Below are 15,651 nucleotides of genomic sequence, written 5' to 3'. Positions count from 1 at the left end.
TCAAATCTCAGAGCTTTGTAATATCCAACTGAAGGACCGTACCAGCAATTGTAACACAAAACTAAGACAGACCGCCATAGGACTGCCATAACCACCAGTGATCAGAGATCCCTGGCAATATTGCAGCGTCTTGAGGCCGCAATATGCTTGGCTGTGCCGCTGCAGCACTGCCAAGCATATTACGAGTTTCCTCTCCGCCACGGTTTTCATGGCGGTGAGCCCGCCATGAAAACTGTGGTGGATTGGAAACAAAGGGGGTCCGACAGGTTCCCCCGTTGCCTCAGGGCAATGAGGTGCAGGGGGGCACACGTGCGGCTTCCCTATATGCAGTCATCCCCTTTCCTGCAATGCATGGACTTTGCAGTCCATGCCATGCAGGTGTTCTCATTGCGGTGTTCCCATTGCGGTGCCTTTTTTATCGGCGCCTCCATGGGAACACCAAAGGACCTCCTGCCAGACCAGAAGATTACTTGTAATCTGGCGGCGGCCGGCAATCAAGTTTGGCGGTACTGGAGCAGGGCGCTAGCATAGCAGCCCGCTCCAGGACCGGCAAACTCATAATCAGGCACTTAGCTTCTTAGATGTTTTGGAATGTTTTTTAGCAATAGTCTGTGAATTCAGAATTCAGTTATCAAAGCCCTATCAAAAGTGTGCCTTTTTTATTGGAAGTTTTGTCACCATCAAATAGATAAATATATGAGGAAATTCAGCCAATAATAAACAAAATACAATATTGAGGAAGAATGGGAATCCGTGGACCATCAAATACAAAACTACAATTAATATCATACAAAATACGAAGATTATAAATAATTCATCTTGACCTATCTCATTATCTGTTTTTCCAGCTGTAGATTGGAGCCCCTGAACGCTTTCCTAGTTTTTTTGCCTGTAGTTCCTTCCCTTCATAAATTCCCTTTTCAAAATTAAAAATTGATATAAGCAGCGCGAGCCCTTGATGGAATATTGGGGTAAGCGGATCCAACCAGGCAGAGGAAATACAAATTCTAACCACTGCCATGGCCAGAAACTAAAACTATTGATGCGTCCTGGTTGTTCCTTCTCTACAAACCTCAAACATCATTAATTCAGACATTAACATTACTTTTATTTCCAGGGATAGAGCTAAAACAAATTCTATATCCTTCTTCAAAGATTCTAAAAGCGGATAGGTAGAGAACACAGCTACTAGATCTGCTTCTGTACTATGACAACGAGGACAATGAACCCCAATTAGCCCCCCCCCCCTTGGGCTATATTGGTCGGTGTGTAATAAAGATTAAAAATATTTTTTTAGTGTTGTGCCTGTAGCACGGACAAACACAAGATAGAGTGGCCTAGTTTTAACGAATCTAAAAAACTAACACTGTTTGTACCAACCTTTTGTTTCCACTTCTCTGCCCATTTCTCAAAGTCATCTTGCATTAATTGGTTTAACCCCTGTATATCTGACTAATAGTGCAGCCCTCGTTGTCCCTTACTACCTCCATTATAGAGTCCTTCTTGACCCCTTTCTTCTTACCTAAAAAACTCAGTATCTGGAGATATTTAAAAAAATCTTTACTAGCAACCCTGTAATTAATTTGAGCCTCCTCAAATTAAATTATTCCATCTGCATCAATAAGATCCTCATTCTCCGAACTCGTAGGTCCTCCCAGCGTGACATAACTTGATCATGGAAAGTTTCAGGGAGTGCTAGGTTCCTGAAAAGTGGAGCATAAAAATTCATCTTACCAAGCCCTATCTCTTTCTTCAGAGGCACCCATACGTGAAATGTGGCTGAGAGAGTTTTGAATCTAACTTTCTTGTAATAACTAGGCTCATTGTATTTCAGGAACCAGCTTTGAGCCTCATCTCCTAGTAGTATTGGTTCGTATATATCAGGTAACCTACTCCTACTCCCCTCCCCAACAGTATCATAGCCGTAGGTTTACGGTGTTCTTTCGGGATTTCCAGCACGTACCCTAGCAGTGCCATCATCAGCGTCGCCGGTAAGGGGGCATGTATTATATGTCCTACGTGCCTAAAGATGTCTGCCAAATATTTCGCTATGGATCCGCAATCCCAGGCCAAATGAGTGAACGTGGCGCGCTGAACTCCGCATCTCCAGCACCTCGCGTTTGGGTGTAAACCCATGCGATGTAGCTGCGTCGGTGTGTAGTATAACCTGCGCAGGAAGTTAGAGTCGATAAGTCGCAGTTTGTAATTCAGTGACAGGTTTTCCAGTTGGGAGCAACAGAACTGCCACTGTTTGTCAGTCATTATTAAATCTGCTTCTTCTTTCCATTCCACCTTAGACGTAGTTCAGGCGATTGGTGATTCTACCTGTGTGATGCTATATATGCGTGTTATAAGCTTGCGTGATGATGGATTCATTAAAACATTCTCCAGCGCAGGCAGGGTAGGCGGCTGTGGATCGCACAGCTGTGTTAGTGTTAAACATTTGCCGTCTGTGAATAAGTCACTCCCTTTCACATGATTGTGTGATTGTGCCCTTAGTTTAATTGCCTTGTCTAATAGAGGGCTCAGTAGGGGGAATTTGGACAGACTTTGGATGAGAGACTAAGGGATCAATTTGTTTTGAAATGTGCTCATGACAGTATTCGGAAGGAACTTTGGCTAAAGGATGAACCACCATTAGATGAAGTTCTTGTTATAGCAAAACAAGTTGAGCACATGACAAAATGTGTAGATGAGTTAAAAGAGGAAAAAGAAAAGATGAACGAGCCTGAGAAGAAAAGCTAATCTAAAGTTGAGGAAGTGGTGTGTCAAGTAAAGAAAGAAGAAAAATCGTCTGGAGAGAAAAATGAAAATGGAACGAATAATTACAATCCGAACTTTAATGTTTCTAATAAATTTTCTTGTTTTAGATGCGGGAATAATGGGCATTTAGCTAATTCACCAAATTGCCCTGCTTTGAAGTCAATCTGTAACAACTGTGGTAGAAGAGGTCATTTCTCTAAGTGTTGTAGGACTAAAAGTGGTAAGAGAGATAATGTATATAGAAAATGGTCTCAACCGCAGGTGAAGACTGTGACTTTCCAAGTCGATAGTGGTCCTTTGGAACATCCTTCACACTTGGTAAAAGTCGATCATGCCATGATTGAGTTTAAGTTTGATTCGTGTTCCCAAATCACCATGATTGACCAAGAATTATTACGTAAGACTTTTGGAGATAGTGTCAAACTCTTCAAAAGCGACATAATACCCTTAGGTTATGGAAAAAAGCCTATTAAAATATTTGGGTATTTTATGGCCACTCTTGAGTTGGGAAGTCGCATCATTCCTGGTAAAATTTATGTGACTAATTTTGGTGATGCCTTGATCAGTTGGAGAGACCAGCGAGATTTAGGGGTAACACTTGATCCCAATGCTTCACCTCAAGTGCAGATACAACAGGTGGAAAACTTGTCGGAGATGTTTGCAGGAAAGTTTCCCAATGTGTTTAAAGAACAGTTAGGATGTTTAAAGGGTTACAAGCACTGGATAAAATTGAAAATGAATGCTATACCTATTATAGCAAAAGTAAGGAGGATTCCCTTAGCAGAACAAGGTAAAGTGCAAAAAGAGATTGAAAAATTAATTGATAATAACATAATAGAACCAGTAGAAGCTACAGAATGGTTGGCTCCAATTTTTATAGCTAAGAAGCCTACCGGAGAAATTCGTTTATGTATTGATTTGAGGGCTCTGAATAAGGAGGTAATTGTAGATAGATTTCCATTGACAAATATTGATGAGATTGTGGGGACACTAGAAGGAGCAAAGTACTTAACCACTTTAGATCTAGCTTCTGCATACCACCAAGTGGAACTAGATACCGCATGCCAAGATCTGACTGCTTTCATTACCCCTATGGGAACCTTTAAATTTAAAAGGTTGCCATTCGGATTAATCTCAGCAGCCTCAGTATTTCAACGGATTATGACTCACATACTAAAAGGTCTCTTAGGTGTGAAATGCTATCAGGATGATTTATTAATTTATGGTGCCAACATACAAGAACATAATGAACGTGTGTGTGAGGTGTTGAAGAGATTGTCAGATTCTGGGTTATCTCTTAAGAAGGAAAAGTGCAAGTTTGGGTTAGAGGAAGTGAATTATCTTGGTCACTGTATTAAGAGTGAAGGTGTTTTTCCTAAGTCTGAGTTGGTCACATCGATTGATAACATGGTGGAGCCAGTGAATAGAGATGAGTTGTTATCGTTTCTTGGCATGGTTGAGTTCTATGGGAAGTTTATTTTACATTTTGCGGATAAGACAAAAAATATGAGAAGGCTCACCGCTAAAAATGTGACATTTGAGTGGTCAGTTGACTGTAAAAAAGAATTTGATGAGATAAAGAAAGAGTTGAAAAATGCTCCCTGTCTTCAGGCATTTGTTCCTGGCTTGCCTACATTTGTATATACCGATGCTAGTGATAAGGGCCTGGGAGCGGTTCTAGTACAAAACAAAGATGGTAATGATTCCCTTATTGCCTGTGCATCAAGATGTCTTCGTGGTCCCGAACTTAATTACTCGGTTATTAAAAAAGAGTCGTTAGCTATTTTTTGGGCTCTTAAAAAATTTGATCTGGGGCACAAAATTCATTGTAAAGTCAGACCATAAACCCTTGAAAGAGGTTTTTTGTAAGAAAGGGTTAGATTCAATTTCTTCAAGGATTAGAAGATGGATAATATCTTTACAGGAGTTTGATTTTGAGGTGCAGTATTTACCTGGTGTTTCAAATAAGGCGGCAGATTGCTTTTCAAGACTTGTCAAAGGAAATGATCTTTGCAATGATGAGGTAATTGTAGATGAAGATGATTTTCTTGATGTTTGTGAAGTTACTGAGGGTGTTGTTGGGAAAGATGAGTGGAAAGAAGAATTACAAAAAGATGAAGACTAAGTAAGGTTATATCCTTACTGAGGGATAACAAGCGTTTAGATAAACCATGGTCTCTAGTTTCACATGAATTATCGATAAATGATGATCTGCTGACACGAGGTTTGAGGCTTATCCCTCCCAATGCTTTAAGGAAAAAGATTGTTGTTGCATGCACATTCTGGGCATCAGGGTATAGTAAAAACTAAGGAAATGTTGTGCACCCAGTTTTGGTGGCCTGGGATGGATTTGGAGACTGAACGTATGGACAGAGATTGTGTAGAGTGTTGCGCAAGTGACAAAATCCTGAAAACTAGACAGATGCCCATGGTTTGCAGAGCTTTACCTAATCATCCTTGGGATGAATTAGCCATTGACATCTTGGGTCCTCTTACTGGTGTTTCTGACACACCTTATTTGATAGTTTTAATTGACTTATATTCCCGTTGGATCGAAGTGAGTGCTGTCAGTGAGATAACTTCCGAGTCTATCATTAAATTCTTGTCTGAGATTTTTATGAGAGAAAGTTTTCCTAACAGTATTTTGTCAGACAATGGCCCTCAGTTTTGTTCGGCACAGTTTGATGCCTATCTCACCAAATGTGGCATATCACACAAACTGTCCTCTTTGTACCACCCAGAAACCAATGGGGCAGTTGAGAAAGTAAATAAAACATTGAAAGAATGTATCCAACTTGCTAGAGTCAATGGTTTAAATTGGAAAGAAGCACTTAGGGAAAGAATTGAAGCTTACCGGTGCTCCCCTCACTCTACCACTGGTAAATCCCCTTTTGAGTTATTCAAAGGGAGAGTACCCAACACAATGTTGTGTCCTGGTTGGATGAATCTAAACAAAGGGTTTGTTGACAATCATGTTGGTGTTTGGAGGGAGAGGGAGTTAGAAAAACAAGCATGTAGAAAGGCTTACTTTGATTAAAAAAATGTGTTCGATTTCAGGAAATCAAAGTAGGTGATTTTGTAAAAATAAAGGCACCTGTTGGGAGAAGTTCATGGTCTAAATATACAAATGTCAGACCTGTTATCAAGGTGTTTGGTAATGCCATTAAGACACAAGATGGAAGGATCTGGAATAAAAGTAGAGTAGTTGTGATTAGATCGAGAAATGTTTCTCGAGATGGTTCTGATATTGATTGTGAATCTTCTCCTTCATTCAAGCTCCCTATACCCGTCCCAATAATTTCACTTCCCCTCGCATGAGGAGTCAGAGATTACGCAGAGCACCTGTTTATATGAAAGACTATGTTTAATCTTTCCTTTGTTTCCACTGTTAAGCATGACTTGTTTTTCTTGCCATACTTCTCTTTTCTTTTTATTTCTTTTAGTATTTTTATTGTTATTGTACAAGAGGGAGATGTGTAATGTCTTACTTTGCTCACTAACACTTGCTTCCTCATAGAATGTAGATTTCTCTTGTTTGATCATTCTTAGAATGGAGAATGATATGTTTTTCAGTTATACTTTGGCTGTTCGTGGATGAGGCTATTAAATTGCTCCTGAACCTACATCTTGACATCAATCTTTATTTACCACAATAATCAACTATTTTACAGTTATCTCCTATGGGCATAGACGCCGCATACAGCAACTCCTGTCCTGCTCTCCTCGCAATACCCCTCCACGCCCACCTCACCGCCTCCACTGTGTCTATTTCCTGGTATGGACGTTTATATGGTTTACATATGGCCGTGTTGAGTGGGAGTGGTGCAGTTCTGTCTTTTTCTAATTCCTTGAGCGGTGGAATGGTGTAGGGTGGTGCCAATAGTGCAGAAACTGTGCTTGCGCATTGTAGGCATATAGTTCGAAGTCTGGAGCCCCCAACCCACCCTGCGTGAATGGCAACGTTAGTATTTTCCATGAAATTCGTGGTTGCTTGCCCGCCCACACTAGTTCCAATATGTTTGATCTAAGCAGTTTAAAAAAATGAGCGTTCAGCGGCATTAGAATGTTCACGAACAGGTATAGAAGTTTGGGCAGGATTACCATTTTCATAATAGATATGCGCCCTGTCAGGGATAGCGGAAGGCCCTTCCATCTCGATATCTTGCTCTCTAGCCAGTCCATTGCCTTGCCATAGTTGGCCATCCATATTTCTTGAATGGATCTACTGATGTAAATACCCAGATACCTCGTTTTCCCTTCTGCCCATTTTATTGGGTATTCAGATTCAAATGGGGCTGTAGTGTCTGTGAGCAGCAGCATCACAGATTTCTTCCAGTTAATCTGGATTCCGGTCAGTCCGCCATTTCTTATCAGTTCTCTCATCACTGCTTCGAAGTTGTCTCTAGGGCCAGTCAGGTATATAGTCATGTTGTCTGCGTGCATTAATATTAAAAGGCCCCTGGACGTGAAACCAATGCTTTTCTGTGTGTGGTATTGCCAGAGCCTACCACAAGTGGTTCCGTTGCTATGGTAAGCTCTTAAATGGTATATTCATATGAGACTAATGCCCACTGGCGTATATATGATTCAATGGCGTAATTGAATAATATATTTCCTATGTCTGTATGTAATGATACTTCTTGTGTCTAGGTACCCATTGAATTGAACCAGGTACCTGATTAATACTGTGCTGAATTAATGAATAAATAACATAAGCACACTGTGGATATAACATTGTTTTGTTCTATACCTGATCAATTGCTTGTTTAACATTTATTGTTCTAATGTATCGATAGACTCTGACCATTGCTATTGTAACTACATGGTAAACAACAAAGGCGATAGTGGACAGCCTTGCCTTGTCCCTCTAGTGATGTCAAATGGCTCAGATATCTGCCCATTCATCTTAGCACTTGCCGTTGGGTTTGTATATAGTATTTGGAACTTTCTGATAAATATGGGACTGAGGCCTAGATGAGTCAACAAGGTAAAGAGGAACTTCCACTCCAGAGAGTCAAACGCTTTAGTGGCGTCCAAGAGTGCCGCTGCAGCCTGCACGTGGCGGGCCAAATAATGAAGTATGCCAAAGATCGTCTTCAAGTTATGGGCAGTGGATTGGCATGGCAAAAATACAGACTGGTCCAGTAGAGCTATCTGCGGCAGCATGGGCTGTAGCCTATTCGCTATTAACTTGGCGTATATTTTAGCGTCTAAGTTTATCAAGGATAACGGACAATACGAATCCGATTTGGTCGGATCCTTATCCGGCTTCAATATAGTTATTATAGTGGCTTCGCGAACTGTCGGAGGAAGTACACCCGTTTCCATCACTTCAAGGTAGACCTGTAATAGTTTGGGGGCAAGGATATCAACATACTCCTTATAGAATGCTGCCGTTAAGCCATCAGCCCCTGGGGCTTTGTCTGCCGGCATGCTATTTATAACTTGCTTCACGTCTTCTGCCGTAATGGGCAACTCCATGTACTCTCGGGCACCATTATTAAACCAGACTAACGCTATATCATCCATGTATTCTACTATATTCTCCTGTTTGAGGGGTGTACAATCGTTGGTAGTACAGGGTCATTTCACTCAGTGTGTCAGTTGGTGTTCTAGTTGTTTTCCCACTGTCCGTATGTAGCTCCATTATGTAGGTCGCCGCTCTAGGTGTGCTGAGTAGGCCTGCCAGGGTTTTACCCATTCTCTCACTCTCACTGTATCGCCTAGCCTGTGCATGCTTATACAGGTATGCTATTTCCCTCTCTGCTTCGTCTTGAAATTCAGTTATTTTAGACCTCCACTTCGCTGAGATCCCTGGGGTCGGGATAAGCATCTGCAAGTGCCCCAGCTCTTTTATCTCTCACTCTAGCCTGCATAGTGTGTTGCGTATATCTTTTAGGACTCCCGTCTTGAGCGCTATGCAGTCGCCTCTTGTGGAAGCCTTAAAAGCTTCCCAATGCATGCCCGGTGAGTCTACCGTAACCTCGTTTAACATGAAGTATTCCATGATTTTGTTTCTCAGCTCTTCGCGAAATAACAGGTCCAACTGGGAGCCAGAAGGGAACCTCTAGGCAAATAGCTGGGTGTATGCCGGAGGTCTGCGTAATCGTATCTGAACAGGCGCATGGTCTGAGAAGGTGCGAGAGTGGTGCGTTGCATCTGTCAGCCAAGTGTGTAGGTCCTTGGAGAGCAACCAGAAGTCTAGACATGACCACGCATTTCGATGATGTGTGACACAGGTGCCTGCTCTGACTAAAGGGTGTATGGCTCGCCAGGAGTCTATTAACTGAAGATCCTCTATAATGTCATGTAGCACTGCTGCTGCCTTTAGGTGATGTGCACGGGGTGCGCCCTGCCTGTCTGCTTGTGTTGACAGGACTACGTTGAAGTACCCTCCCACAGTATCCCAGTGGGACCCAATCCCTGTATCTACTGCCATATATGTTGAAAAAATTTCAGGCAGTCTGTATTTGGGCCATAAGTGGTAATCAGTGCTACTGGGGTGTGACACAGTTCCACCTGCAATATGATATATCTGCCCTCCCTGTCTACTGTTGTGTAGCATTTTAGAATCCAAGTGTAATTTGCTGATTCATGCCCTTATATAGGTATAATTCATATTGCACTTATATGGGCATAGAAACATGCCCATATTTAACATAACCCATCCAGTCCAAATACAGGCATGGCTACTTCCACTTGTTCCAAAAAGCCACAACGATTTCTTGGAAAACTCGGCTTCAGCAGTCAGGGATAGCCCCTTGCTTGAATATTGATTTGTCCTAGAAATCATGGAGTTTTTAAAGAACTACCATTCCCTTGGGTTTCTTTGGTGATGTTATTATGTCCGACTTTACGTCAAACTAGGCACCTTCCAGGTATAAATATGCCTACATTAGCCCTAGCAAACACACAGTGATTCGGAGCAGCTCAACTATTTACTTGCCCGACGCAGCTCGCTACAGCAAGTGCTGAGGGAAGCCGACTCTCCAGCTGACGCACTGACGGAGAGGCTGCATTTCTCCCGGTGAGAATCCAGCTCCAGTGTTTCCAAGCTCCCCTCCGGGGTGTTGGGAAATCGAGTCCCGAGACCGAGATACCAGACGTCCGACATTCTAAAACCAAGGTACAGATCTGTTTAGACTCTAAGAGAAATCTTGGTTAGATTCTTGGCAAAGAAAAAATAAACCTATGCTACACCTCACTTACTTCTTCCCTCGTACTAGACTCGTGACTATGTGATGAAATACCCTCTCATTTATTTTTTAAGTATAGCAAGATTGTGAGCAAGACGGTCAATCTAAGCACCTAAGAAAATAAACTTGTTTCTGAACAAGACCCCACGGAGTCAGCGCCTGTTTACTGAAGTAAAACGACAGGATTGGAGAAAATATATATATATATATATATATATATATATATATCCTCACGTAGCAGGTGCTCATATTGAGGGAGACCACACACGAGGAAAGGTAAGTTCAGAATTTATTCGACATCTGCCAGCACAGGAATAAAAAGCAGCTCCTCATAGAACAAAGTGAAACGCCGGACGCGTTTCGGGAATTCCTTTTCCCTCATCAGCGGCGTAGGATTGAAGAGTCATTGCAAGCGCCAAAACGCGCACCTGATTATAATGCCTGCCTGTGGGGCGTGGCCAGTTGTGATGCCTTCTGGGCTTTGTGGTGCAGCGCCTGCCGTGACAATGTCCAAAATTAAAGCCCCAGTGGGTGTATGGGCAAGATGCCTGTCCTCCTGTGCCCCGCTTTGGTATGCCGATTTCTGGTGGGTAGGCGCCATCCTGCAAACGTAGCCTACTCACTTCCTCATGCCCGATTTTTCCAACACACAATGGTGTCGGGACAGGACCTGCTCTTCTGCTGGGGGTCTCACCTCGCGACCGGAGCCGGCCGCTTAAAATCCTCACGTAGCAGGTGCTCATATTGAGGGAGACCACACACGAGGAAAGGTAAGTTCAGAATTTATTCGACATCTGCCAGCACAGGAATAAAAAGCAGCTCCTCATAGAACAAAGTGAAACGCCGGACGCGTTTCGGGAATTCCTTTTCCCTCATCAGCGGCGTAGGATTGAAGAGTCATTGCAAGCGCCAAAACGCGCACCTGATTATAATGCCTGCCTGTGGGGCGTGGCCAGTTGTGATGCCTTCTGGGCTTTGTGGTGCAGCGCCTGCCGTGACAATGTCCAAAATTAAAGCCCCAGTGGGTGTATGGGCAAGATGCCTGTCCTCCTGTGCCCCGCTTTGGTATGCCGATTTCTGGTGGGTAGGCGCCATCCTGCAAACGTAGCCTACTCACTTCCTCATGCCCGATTTTTCCAACACACAATGGCGTCGGGACAGGACCTGCTCTTCTGCTGGGGGTCTCACCTCGCGACCGGAGCCGGCCGCTTAAAATCCTCACGTAGCAGGTGCTCATATTGAGGGAGACCACACACGAGGGAAGGTAAGTTCAGAATTTATTCGACATCTGCCAGCACAGGAATAAAAAGCAGCTCCTCATAGAACAAAGTGAAACGCCGGACGCGTTTCGGGAATTCCTTTTCCCTCATCAGCGGCGTAGGATTGAAGAGTCATTGCAAGCGCCAAAACGCGCACCTGATTATAATGCCTGCCTGTGGGGCGTGGCCAGTTGTGATGCCTTCTGGGCTTTGTGGTGCAGCGCCTGCCGTGACAATGTCCAAAATTAAAGCCCCAGTGGGTGTATGGGCAAGATGCCTGTCCTCCTGTGCCCCGCTTTGGTATGCCGATTTCTGGTGGGTAGGCGCCATCCTGCAAACGTAGCCTACTCACTTCCTCATGCCCGATTTTTCCAACACACAATGGCGTCGGGACAGGACCTGCTCTTCTGCTGGGGGTCTCACCTCGCGACCGGAGCCGGCCGCTTAAAATCCTCACGTAGCAGGTGCTCATATTGAGGGAGACCACACACGAGGAAAGGTAAGTTCAGAATTTATTCGACATCTGCCAGCACAGGAATAAAAAGCAGCTCCTCATAGAACAAAGTGAAACGCCGGACGCGTTTCGGGAATTCCTTTTCCCTCATCAGCGGCGTAGGATTGAAGAGTCATTGCAAGCGCCAAAACGCGCACCTGATTATAATGCCTGCCTGTGGGGCGTGGCCAGTTGTGATGCCTTCTGGGCTTTGTGGTGCAGCGCCTGCCGTGACAATGTCCAAAATTAAAGCCCCACTGGGTGTATGGGCAAGATGCCTGTCCTCCTGTGCCCCGCTTTGGTATGCCGATTTCTGGTGGGTCGGCGCCATCCTGCAAACGTAGCCTACTCACTTCCTCATGCCCGATTTTTCCAACACACAATGGCGTCGGGACAGGACCTGCTCTTCTGCTGGGGGTCTCACCTCGCGACCGGAGCCGGCCGCTTAAAATCCTCACGTAGCAGGTGCTCATATTGAGGGAGACCACACACGAGGAAAGGTAAGTTCAGAATTTATTCGACATCTGCCAGCACAGGAATAAAAAGCAGCTCCTCATAGAACAAAGTGAAACGCCGGACGCGTTTCGGGAATTCTTTTTCCCTCATCAGCGGCGTAGGATTGAAGAGTCATTGCAAGCGCCAAAACGCGCACCTGATTATAATGCCTGCCTGTGGGGCGTGGCCAGTTGTGATGCCTTCTGGGCTTTGTGGTGCAGCGCCTGCCGTGACAATGTCCATATATATATATATATATATATACTTAAAAAATCAAAAGTAAATGAGAGGGTATTTCATCACATAGTCACGAGTTTTCATATAAGAACAAAATGTAAAAAATGTAATGATAATAATCATAGGTCAACACAGAGACAAAACACACATAAATGCTAAGAACAAACACTATATCCCCACAGACCATTCTTTTCAGATGCAATGCATTATGCATCATATAAAATCAAAATACCATTACAGATGTGACTGAACATTAGCAAATAAATAAGAAAATTTCCTGACTAAATTCCGTAAAGGGGCTGCTGTGGAAATATATCTTTACACCATTAAACATGTATATTCGTCACTCAAAAGTTGGAGATTATACAGGGCCAGCCTGCACTTCCTGATATTTAAAAATCTTAATAAAGGTATAATAAAATCCCTCCTTGATTTAGTGTAGAGTTGACAGAAAAACCAAAAGTGCAGCATGTTCTGAGTTGATTTAGAGTGCCAAGTAGGCATGGGCGGAAAATCCGTTCCGCTCGCGGATTTTGCGGATTTTCGGGAAATCCGCAATCCGCGAGATTTGCGAATTTCCTGCAAAATCCGCAAATCCGCGAGCAGCGGATTTTGCTCGCACTGCTCGCACTGTTCGCGTGAGTTCGCGCCCCGCGAATAAGTGCGAAATTGCAGAAATACGATCTAAGCAAAACTGAAAGTAACTACTTACCAGGTTCAAAAGTTCAGGCACATCATTAGTAGCCATTTCCTGTAGTGCTTCCTGAGGGGCCCCTCCAGAGTTCAGTTGCCAGTTGAAACTATTATGTGACCCTGCTCTGAACCTCAGAATAGTTACACATATGCCACAAAGGTCATGAATTACAGCTAAGGGAGACAAGCAGGAGCCAGGCTGGAAGTTAAAATCCATTAATCAGCCCCTAATTCATTATTGTCAGTTGGGGCAGGGCAGGTGTTGTAACTAATTTTGCAACAATGAAAGCACTTAGCAAGTGCAAAAGATCACTAATCAGGGCGCACTAAGGAAGCAGGTGCCAGCTAAAAAAATATTCTGTGACACATTAATCAGCCCCAAATTAATTCAGGTCACTTGAGGCAGGGAAGGTGTGCTTTGCTTTGCCGAAAATAATGTACACTGGACAACCAGAGGGTGTGGTGATGAAACAGAGGGTGGCATGGGTGGGCCAGAGGGTGGCATGAGTAGTCAGAGAGTGGCAGTGGTGACAGAGAGTGGCAGTGATGAAGAAGAGTGTCCCAAACAGGTTGGACACGTAGAAACAACAAGTTCGCAAAACTTGCGACCCGACAGGTAAGTTCGCAAATTGCGAAATTGTAAAAACCCTCGCGAACTGGCAGAAACACGGGCGAACACAAAAAAAAAAAAAATCCGCAAATTCGCGGGAATTCGCGGATTTTGCGGATTGCGAGTTCGCAAATCCGCAAATTCGCGGATTGCCAATCCGCAAAATCCGCTCATGCCTAGTGCCAAGGGCATGATTCAAGCTCAGCATCACAATAGGCTTTGCGAGGATAAGAGATCAAGAAATATGCGATGCTGAACCTAAATCTAATGAGATAAAACATTTTCGAGTGACCAAAAAAAGGAGGGATAAGGCTCTACACATGGGAACGTACTAGAGGCAAATATTCCACAACTCTCTTTTTCTCAGTCTCCAGATGCTCGCTGGTCGTCTTTAAAAAAGATTAAATATACCCTTTCAACTGTGTTTTAGAAACCTTGGCAATTCGTTCAGGGATATCAAAACAATCCGCCCTCCCCACTGTTTCCAGCTGCCTTTTATGTAATTAAACCATGGTATATTCTGCATTTGATCAAGGCTGAGGCAGTCCAGTATTATTGCACAACTGAAGGTTGGCTCGTTTTTTGCCCATACTGAGTGCCATAGCAAAGTTGGAGCAATTTGTATATGGCGAGTTAAAGGGATCAGATCAAGTTCATTATGACAAAAATAATTGGGAGGCTACTTGGGACAGTTAGTAATTGCCTCAAAAAGTTGTTCTCCACATCCTATAGGCATGTCAGGTTACAACAGCCCCACACTCCAGCCCCAAACAAAGTTACAGAGCAGGAGTGAGCCTTTTAGATTTTATTCATTGAGTCAATTGGTCTAGAGCCTAGTTTCTTTGTAAACCTGAACAATAACTCCAAGTTTTGGTTGAAACTACTAGCCCTAGTTTCAAGTAAATGATGCCAAGTACCTTTCTGGTCAAAGGGGATACCTAAGTATGAAAAAAAAGTTGGAACATAAGACAACCTCTCATTATTGATAATACATGATTTTAAAAGGGTGAGCGCTTTACCTACCACCATGGTATAAGACTTGGCCATATTGGTCTTTAGACCCAAATCAGACATGAAATCAATAATCTAGTGACAAGCATTTGCAGGCTCACACCGGTTCTAGACATCAACACACAATCATTGGCATAGAGTAACGCTGGCAGATTTCTGGTGCCTATCTTGGGGACATCAACATGCCCTTGGCTCAAATAATTTTCCAAATCATTAATGTAAAGACAGAATAGAAATGGCACCAGCACACAACCTTGACGTGCACCACAGTTCATTTTTCTGGGAGGGGTGAGTTCCCCATCCGTCCCATACCTAACCCTCCCAGTCACATCATGATGCATCTGTGCTAAGAAGTGAACTAAAGATGTGTCTATGCACAAATCCAGTATTTTTTTCCATAATTTCCCTCTCTCCACTCAGTCAAATGCTGATGTAAGGTCCATAAAACCCATATAGAGGGGACCATTCTTGACTATTGTGTACTTGCTTATGACCAGGGGGAGGTTGAGGCCCTGCTCAACAGTTCCCAGCTCCCTCCTGAAGCCATACTGTATATCAGAGAACTTCCCACTTTCCTTTACCCAGGATTCCAGGTGATCTAAAAGGACCCTGCCCATCAATTTACATGGCTCTCCCATCTCTAGTGATGAGGAATATTGTCTTTAGTGTGAGAAGCTGCAAGGAGCTGTTGTGAAGCAGCTCGAACGGAGTGCATGTCAGAAATGCAAGAATTAAAGTAAAGTCCCACTGTGGTTTGACGAAGGGAGAGAAGGTAACATATGTTGTAAACCTTTCAAAAACACATAACAACTGGGGACTAAAACAATGAGGCCGATCAGGCAAAAGAAGAAAATCCAAAAGGTACCTTTTAACAGTGCCCAGAGCAAAGCCATG

The 15,651-nt window shown here is 43.5% G+C and overlaps 1 protein-coding gene across 1 annotated transcript in view; it reads left to right on the top strand.

Annotated features, from left to right (window-relative positions):
• Window positions 1–15,651, top strand: part of LOC147703147 (integrin alpha-L-like) — a 546,902-nt gene that overhangs the window by 316,762 nt on the left and 214,489 nt on the right. The window lies entirely within an intron of this gene.

This window comes from Lissotriton vulgaris, chromosome 7 (assembly GCF_964263255.1).
Source record: "Lissotriton vulgaris chromosome 7, aLisVul1.2, whole genome shotgun sequence".
Lineage (NCBI taxonomy): Eukaryota > Metazoa > Chordata > Amphibia > Caudata > Salamandridae > Lissotriton > Lissotriton vulgaris.
This window is presented reverse-complemented; position numbering and strand designations above follow the sequence as displayed.